Below are 9,978 nucleotides of genomic sequence, written 5' to 3'. Positions count from 1 at the left end.
CTTTTCTTCTTCTTCTTCTTCTTTCCTTCCTTCCTTCCTTCCTCCCACCTATATGCAGCCTGCAACTTGCGCATAGCCGCCTGCCACCGCCGGCTCCCGTTACCTCCGCCGGCTGCACCTCGCCGCCACACGACCCCCGCAGCTCACGATCGCCCTGCACCAGCAGCCACCGCCTCACGAACCACCGCGGCCGACCCTGCGACGCGACGGCCTGCTGGAGCTCGTGACCATGGCTGCCATGGCCGTTGCTTCGCTTCTTTTGGCCACTTCCCGAGCCTCCACCGAGCACGAAGGTCACCGCTGCACCTTGCTGGGCTATCGACTTGGTCGCTGTCGGCCGCCCCAGCCAGCTCGAGCTGCCATGGCCGCGCCCCCCCTCCCTTTCTCTTGATCTCTCTCTCTTGCCCAGCCCAAGCTCGAACTCTCTCTCTCTCTCTCTCGCATCTCTCAGCCTCCCCCAAGCTCCCTGCCCCAACTCTCTTTCTCAGCCATTTCTCTCTCTACCGCAAGCTCCCTCTGCTTCTTCCCCATCTGCTACTTCCCTCTCTATTTATAAGCAAACACACCACCCACTCCACTACTTTGGCCATCACTCGACCCATTCCTTATTGCGTGCAAGTTTCTCCAAATCTTGCAGCGACGTGGCTGATTTGCAAGGCATGGGTGAAGGTTGCAGGGCATGGTTTAAAGTTATCAAGGCATGGAGATTTGCAGAGGCGCTTACTACGTACATACATATAAATATATATATAATGCTATATATATTATACTATATTAACAACAAATTTATACATTTAAACCTCAAATTTTATCATAAATTCATTAGAATAATTCTCTAATTGCAATAATATCCTCAAATACTGAATTAATTGACATCATAATACTGAAAACGCAAAATTAATAACTTTAAAGTTACTCGATTTGGACGATTTCACCCCCACTGTGCTCACCAGGCTGTTGTTTCATCCCGAAACCACTGAAGGGTTGCTTATTAAGAAAAATTGGAGCCCCCTACGGTTTCGTTGATTTTTCGGGAGTCTCCTACAACAATTCGATTTTACAGCCTAAATGGCAGTTGTATTTTATCTGTACCGAAAATCGTTCATGATGCAGTTTCTTTCGATACCATAAATCTTATCTCGGAACGCTCATCGAGACCATATCATTTTCCTTAAACAATTTTACTCCGAGGTATTCCCTGCAGTTGATTCGGTACGTATAACTGCTATCAAACCATTTTTTTTGGTATTCTAAACTTGCCTAAATTACGTGGCAATGTTACGAAAATATGGGTTCTTATAGCATGGCTGCCCGCCCCCCCAAAAAAAGGGCATCGTTTTGACGTGTTGTGGCTGGAATTATGCCAATCATTTTTTCCTAGCACATGCACACCTGTAAGATCGAACTCGGGTCACCCTGCCAGCCTCTTCCGTGCGTGACCGCCCGTAGTACACACCTCCTTCAATGTTATATATGCGCATTTTAATCTTAAGGTGATTCTATCTCCTTTGTTGAAAATAAAATCCAACATTTTCTTCACAAAACTCGAACCCAAAACCTCTTACTATACCTTTGCACACACAACCGCTAGATTGTCAACCTCCTTGTTACATGTTTACACAAAATTTCATTTTGTACTAAATCAATGCTCAATTCAGCTTACATTTCAAACCCAATAATTTCACAAATTCTCATTCATTTCCTTCATTCACAAACATAATAAATTTATTATCCTCAATTAAATTCCTTAAAACCACAAATAAATCATAAGTAAATCATTTCCAATACTCAAAATTACTTATTATTATTCCTTCAAAGTACTGGGATGTTACAACATACATATAACACAAGGGAAAAATAAAAGTTTAAAACAATGGATCCAGCATGTCCTTCCAGAGAAGTGGAAACCCCAGAAGATCTAAGAGACTCAGAGCCCTTGTCGCCCGAAGCACCTGACTGCATCATCATGTTACCCAACTCGACTATTAGTTATAGGGCTGGAACGATATAACAGTAACTACTGTAACACCCCGCTCCCACTTACAAGTGTTACTCGTGAATAATCACCCGAATTGTCCACCTACCCAGCCTTTGGTGAAGGGCGAACCATGTTTCAAGACGAAACGCCCTAGGTGGGAACTAGGCTCGTCCTTCCATTTCCTCAACTCCAGGATTCACTAGCAGAATTGGGCTTCAACCACACCGCATTTGGTTGAAAAGAAAGCTCATGAAGATGCCCAACCGCCATTTTCTTATTTATATTTAATTCTCTTTCCATCCAAGAATTTTACCGGGCTCCATAAAAATCACCATTTAAATCAATCCATTAATTGATTACCAATTTTTGGAGGAAAAAAACTCATCATTTTTAATTTTTCAAAATTTCGACATTATTCTCCAAAATGCCCGAAAAACCCCGATATTTTGAAAATTCCTTCGGGGCCCAAAAATCAATTTAGAATTGCCCTTTAATTCTCCAAAATTCCAAATTTTAAAAAAATTTGGCCGACGGGGCCTGCTGGCACTCTCGGGGCCCCGCAGTGCACATGCAACGCGGCCTCGCATGCCCCCAGTGTGCGCCCGCGTGCCCAGTAGCCTACTGCTGCCACCTGCCCCTGCTGCTGGCCTCCTCACTTCTTTTCTTTTTTCTTTTTTTTTCTTAGGCCTTTAAACCCCAAATTTTCTAGAAATTTAAACACCCCTAATATGCATCAAAACCTCCATTTTTCTCATTCCAAAGCCTTATTTCACAAACAAACCATCTTTATTTTATTTATTACAACATACCTCAAACACATCAAAATTTTTCCCTCTCTTAGCTACCATACATAACATGGAAGCTTCATACACATGAAACCAAAATGAAATACAATTTATTTACATTACCAACCAAAATACATAGGCTACACAACTTTAGCCTTCAACACTCATAGCCATTTCTCTCCCATTTCCACCTTTTCCATGAGGCTTTCAACACCTACAAAGAGGTCCAACAAACCTCATGAGCTCAAAAGCTCAGTAAGGGTACATATGCAAAGTAAATACAAGCATAAAAAGTCTATGTAATGGCAAATGCATGCAAGCATGGTTAAGTCATTCCATCCTCACAACCCAACATGGTTTGAGGCATCAACCTACCATTTCTTTCCTACCCCCATAGCCATAGGTCTCATGTACAAGTAAAGCATGCAAAGAGATACATAAAAGTTTATGCAACCTACTTACAATGCAATGCACGGCCTCCTCCACATGGGGCCATCCCTTACCTCTTCTTGAATCTTTAAATCTTCATTTCAAGAGAGCTTCCATCTTCATTCCCTTCTCTTCTTCTTCTTCTTCTTCTTCTTCTTCTTCTTCTTCTTCTTCCTTTCCTCTCATCTCTTCTTTCTTTTATTCTTTCTACAAATGGCCAAAGGGAGACAAGTCTTCCACACTTGCCATTTTATACTAGGCCTCCATATTTCAAGAATGAATCTAGGCCTTTGGATCTTTATGGATTTAAGAGAACAAATCCTAGCCTTCCACCAAAAGCACAATCCATGTGTTTTAGTATTCTAAAATCCCAACCATTGGATTTCTTTCCCTTTTTCAAGGCTAAATCTCAACCATTGAATCCCTCTTGAAAATTCCGTTTCTTTCTCATTTACTTTAATGAGACAATTTTATGCCATTTTCAAGACTTAATACAAGCCATTGGATATATTTCACCTTTTCAAGACTTGATCCTAACCCTTGGATCAATTTAGTCTTCCAATACCAAAATTAGCCATTTTCTCATATATTTATTTTGACTAATTTCACTCATTTTATCTAAATAATCCTCTCATTTTCACTCATAAATGAGTGACTAAATTCCATTTTCTTTTTGCATTTTTCTTTAAGCAACCTAATAATTACACTCACATGGGCTAAAAATGACCCCTTTTTCATTTTCTTTTTGATTTATATAAATCATTCTCCAACTCATAAATCCACATATATATATATATATGCCCCCACATTACTAATATATAAAATTTCTCTCAAATTTTCAAGATTATGCCAAGTGTCACTCTAAGACACAAACTTGGCTTCCAAGTCTTTATCTTGGCCATCCATGTAGCATCACCACCTTTATTCATCAATTTAGGGAAAAATAATTATTTCCTCCAATAATTTCATATTCTCGATTTTCCCTATTTTCCATAATTAATTTCCTCCATAGAATCACTCTAAATTACCAAAATACCATTTCATGAATTATTAATCCCATATCTCCACATAAATACAAAATTGGGATTTAATTCATTTATTCACCTAATTCCACATAAGAATTATTTTCAATCTACCAAAATACCCTTTTATTGGACTTCACCCTCCAAATTACCAAAATGCCCCTCTCATAGGGCACCAATATTCTCAAGGATCTATCACCTTCTCAAGGGCATCTTTGGAAGTTTTCTTACTTCCTTTCTCATTCTCATACACTAGGCTTACTGGGTGTTACAGCTACGGTAGCTCAGGCTATACAGATTGCAGCTATTTCTGAGTGTCTTGCGAGCCTTGCTTTACTCCAGCTTTCATGTACACCAAATCTTCGATCATTATATTCATTATGTAAATAAAACAATTACGAACACAAATAATAAGGTTACCATGTTATTGGTTTTTCATGTTATTGTTTTGATTCAGTTCTAGCTTGGTTTAATCAATCAATAACATGAAAAACAAAGTTTTGTTAATCAATTAAGATTAGATAGTGCCTAGATGCCCAGATCCATAAGATGTGACATATTTATATGTTCATGGATGTTTGATTTTGTTCTTTTCATAAAACAGAAAATACAATAGTTTTTTATTTCATTTAAAAACATCAAAATACATTAATCGAGTTTTTAAAATCTTGAAAATAAAGTTCCATGAACACAACAAAAATCAGCAGTCACCACTAAAATCCTAGCCGCAACACATGAAACCTAGGTAAGCTTGAATTTCAATTTTAATTGATCATATCAATCAAAACCATATATGAACACTTCATATCAATTTATTTTCACCTAAATCAGGTTTCAATCTCATTAAAATCCTTTTTATGCCTTTGACCAAAAAGAACATCATGATTATAATCAAACAAACACGTGATATGTGCTTATCGAACCTATTTCGTATGGAGTTGGCTCTGATACCAATAAAAGAATCCATATATACATATGCAACGGATTTTTAAAATTTTTTATTTATGGATTCCCTCAGAGGACTAGCTCTTAGGGAATAGATTACAAAGGAAGGTTAAGATGTTACCTTTTATAGCACAAGTCACCGAAAGAGAATAACCACCTTTAGCTGCCCAAACGCTCAGCCTCTAACATGTAATCCACATGAACAACACTTGGAATTGAAGAGTGAGTGACTTCCCTAAGGTATCGTGGAGTGTTAGCTCAATAGGATGGTGGATTTTGGAAGGAGGAGAGTACACAACTCGAGGATGGTCGAGAGTCTCACTCTCTTCTAGGGTTTTCTACAATCATGATTTTTCACATATTTGCCTCTTCAACAAGAGTATATGTAATATTCTAGTATTTTGAGAATAATAATAATTAAAGATAATGGGTGAAATAATTGAGAAATATGGGAGACAAAGTAGGGTGTGGACAAATAATCAAAGCTAATGGGTGAGATAATTGAGAAATGTGGGGGACAAAGTAGGGTATGGACAAATAATTAAATATTATGGGTGAGATTTAGTGAAAAATAATTAAGAAATGTGATAAAATAATTAAAGATAGTGGGTCACTACAATTATACTAAACTTAATTCAACCTTCTATAAATAGAGAAAACTTGAAAGATTAAAGGACTTAAATTAGAAAGAGAAAGATTGTAAGAAAGAAAGAAAGAGATTGGGAGAAAGAAATTGAGCTTATGAAAGAGATTTGGGAGGAAGGAGTAAGGAATAGAAATTTAGGCACATCAAATAGAAGCTTGAAGAAAGTATTATAAGGTAAGTGTAAATATCTCAAATAGATGGAAGTTGATAATATTTTCTTTTATCTTATTATGTTTAATTTTTAAGAAAAATTCCAAAAACAAAATCTGGTTTTTTATTTTATGAATTATTATGGAAGAAATTTCTGAAGAATATGGAATGAAATATTTATTTGGTGATTTTTAGGGAAAAGGTAATTTCTAAAATGTGCCCTATGATTTGATAGTATGCCTATATGTTAAATACGATTTTCAAAGTATGTTTCGGCATGTTGACATGATATGATGCGTGCATATGTCACGTAGATGCATTTACATAATATGATGATGATATGCATATGTTCACGTGTAATCCATCATTGCTCATGCATCGCATATGTTTGAGAGTACGAGTGGGTATCGCTGCTTTACCAAGGGTGCACCCATACACCTCGGCCTGGAAAGAGCTGATCGTAGAAAATGGTAAGTGGCATATGAAGTATGGATGCCCGTCGGCTCAAATAGGCCAAATGACAGGACATTATGCATTTACATTTATACATGAATATTATACTCTTACTTAGACGGATGATCATCTAACTGGGCAATGACCCTAGAATATTTAATGTTCCATGATGTTGATTATGATATTTTCGACATGTAATATCAAAGGATAATCATGATTATGTTTAAATACTAGTACGTTTGAGAATGATGTTATGATTTTGTTATGTATATGAATCTACGATTTTGATGTTATAAGCTTGTTAAGTATTAGGTTACAATTTATCATGTTTCCGTTATTAGTTATGGTTTACCCCAATGAAGAGAATGAAAAAATAATAATATATATGAGTAGAATTAATAAAGTAACTATTAACTAATAAACGTCGGGGTAAGAAATGCTTTGAGAAGAACAGGGCGTTACAGTTGGTATCAGAGCAAACCCAGTAGAAAACTTAGTAGCAACCTATGGAAGACTTAAAGGATTAGAAACACCAAACTTGAGGTTTTAGTTGGAAGCACTATTGAAGTCTTGTGTTGAGTCGACAGGATGGCAGGAAACTTTCCTGAACATGTGTTAATTCACCATTGGACACATCGCCTTAACACAAGGGAACAAGACCCTGATGGTATCTATGCATACTTAGCTCAAATTGAGGGCATTATCGAGGATGTTCCACCTAGTTACTGGCTATGGCCTGACTTAGCCCAATACCAAATAGATTTCCTTATTGATGCATTAGAGGGAGAGCTGAAAGCCATTCCCGAATGGGTCCAGCAAAATGGAATCTTTCACTTATGTTATTACCTATGTGAGGGGATTCGTCAACGTTTGGCAGAACTGTACGACGAAGAGCCTTGGGAGGAACCTGAGGAAGACAAAGAATATCCTAGCGTGGATGAAGAGGAAAAGGACCTATTGGAATTAGAAATCGAGAATCACCCTCCAAAATTCGATAGTTCCGATGATAAGATGGAACTATAAAAGTATAGGAGTGACCTCGAGGGACCTTCTTGGGAATCGGAAGACGAGGAAAATGTCTGGATATGGAAGTCGACTAGTTTCAAGTAGGAGAATCTTTGGAGTGTTTTAATTTCCCTGATGGACTATGTAACGAATATGTATTTCCTTATGAGTCAATGAAAGTTGCTTAAGTTATGCCTTGGTAGATGTTAAGTTCCTGTAGTCTAATAAGAAATGTTGTTTGTAGATGGTGCACACTCGAAGAATGTTAGTCGTAGGACCCAGAACACCCAACCATTAAGACAATGACACCGAAGGACGTGCTAGCAACGTTCCTGGGAGTAGTGCAAGCCAAGAAAACTCGGGAACAAATGAAAGCCAGTTAGATCAAATGGAGAGGATTATGGGGAACATGATAGGGTTCGTGCAAGGAACCCAAACCCAAGATGGTCGAGCGACCAATATGCTCGACCTGTACCGCCGTCAGCACCCTCCCACCCTCCAAGGAAGACTTGGAGCGAATCCCAGTGAAGGAGAATTTTGGATCGAAGAGACGGAGAAATTGCTAGATCACCTCCATTGTGGCGACGAGGAAAGGGTTAACTGCGCCACCTTCATGCTTCAAGATGAAGCAGATAGGTGATGGATAGGAGTTAAGAGGGTGATGACCCCACAAGCCAGGGCACCATACGTCACATGGGATCGATTTAAAGAACTCTTCAACGAAAAGTACTTCCCATTGAGTTTGAGAATGAAAAAGGAAAAGGAGTTTATGGAACTAAGGCAAACTGGGGACATGACCATCGCTCAGTACGAGGATGCCTTCAATCGGTTAATTAAATATATACCCATTTATGAAGGAGACGAAAGAATTAAAGCCCAAATTTTTTTGGGAGGATTGAATCTCAGGATTTAGAGAGCCTTGAGCAATGTAAGCACTCAATCCTATGTCACCACTGAGGCTAACTTGGGACATATCGAAGCCATTCAGGGAGTAAGCCAACAGGCCAACAACTCTAGGCCAGGGAAAGAAAAGAAGTCGGACCCCAAAGGGTCTCAATTCAAGCCTAGCAAACAATGCCCACAATGCCAGAAGCAACACCCTAGGAAGCCGTGTCGTCAGGGAATGAAAGGCTGTTACAACTGTGGGGAGGAAGGACATTTCAGTTGAAATTGTCCCAAGAGAGGAATCCTTTGTTACAACTGCCAACAACTAGGACATTTCGCAATGGACTACACAAAGCCACGACAAGCAAGACAGTCTCAGAGACCACCAAAAAATGCTAAGGTGCAGGAAGGAAGGTTATTCAACCTGACACAGCAAGATACGGCAAAGGACCTAACCGTAATTCAAGGTACCATGTTCATTTTTGGTTTACCTATGCATGTTTTGATAGACTCCGGAGCATCTCATTCATTCATATCACATATGTTAGCTAAAAAGCTAAGGGAACAACCTGAACAAATGAATTGTCGTATGATTGTAGCAACCCCTGTGGGGAAGTCTCTATAAACATCATCGAGGTACCAAGATAAGCCAATCCAAATAGGAGAGGCTGAATTCCTAGTAAACCTATTCCTACTAGAAATTTGGGATTTCGACGTGATCCTAGGAATGGATTTCCTAGGGAAATACAATGCCTCGATAGATTGTAAAGCCAAAACAATCAGTCTCAAAATTGGAGACTCGATTGTCAAGTTTCGAGGGCAATAAAGGGTAAATGAAAAGAAGTGGATCTCGGCCTTGAAGGCAAAGAAATTATTGCAAAAGGGGGCATATGAGTATCTAGCTCATATCGAGGAAAAGAAAGAAGATCCTTTAAAAATAGAGCAGGTGCGGGTGGTTAATGAATTCAGAGATGTATTTCCAGAGGAATTACCTAGGTTACCATCTCAGAGAGAGATCGAATTTTCCATAGAAATAATGCCAGGGGCAAGTACAGTTTCTTAACCCCCTTATAAAATGGCTCCTGCGGAATTGAGAGAATTAAAAGTTCAACTTCAACAATTGTTGGACAAGGGGTTCATCAGACCTAGCATGTCTCCAGGGGAACGCCGGTACATTTTTTCAGGAAGAAGGATGTGCATAGATTATCAATAGCTGAACAAGATAACCATTAAGAATAAGTACTCGTTGCCCAGAATAAAGGAGTTGTTCAACCAATTGCAAGGAGCCAAGGTTTTCTTGAAAATCGATCTGATATCAGGGTACTACCAACTGAGAATCAAGATAGATGACATGCCCAAGACGACTTTCTGTTCACGATATGGACATTACGAATTTATGGTTATGCCTTTTGGGCTAACCAATGCCGTAACAGCTTTTATGGATACTATGAACCGAGTTTTCAAGTCGTTTCTGGACAAGTTTGTAATCGTGTTCATAGATGACATATTGATTTATTCTCCTTCTAAGGAAGAACACGAATTGCATTTAAAGGTGATGTTGCAAACATTGCAAGAACATAAGCTTTATGCCAAATTCTCTAAATGTGAATTCTGGTTAAGTCAAGTGGCATTTTTGGGGCATGTCATATCAGCCGAAGGAATATTGGTAGACCCAGCAAA

Source organism: Diospyros lotus, chromosome 8 (genome assembly GCF_014633365.1).
Source record: "Diospyros lotus cultivar Yz01 chromosome 8, ASM1463336v1, whole genome shotgun sequence".
NCBI lineage: Eukaryota > Viridiplantae > Streptophyta > Magnoliopsida > Ericales > Ebenaceae > Diospyros > Diospyros lotus.
Note: the sequence above shows the minus strand (reverse complement) of the source record.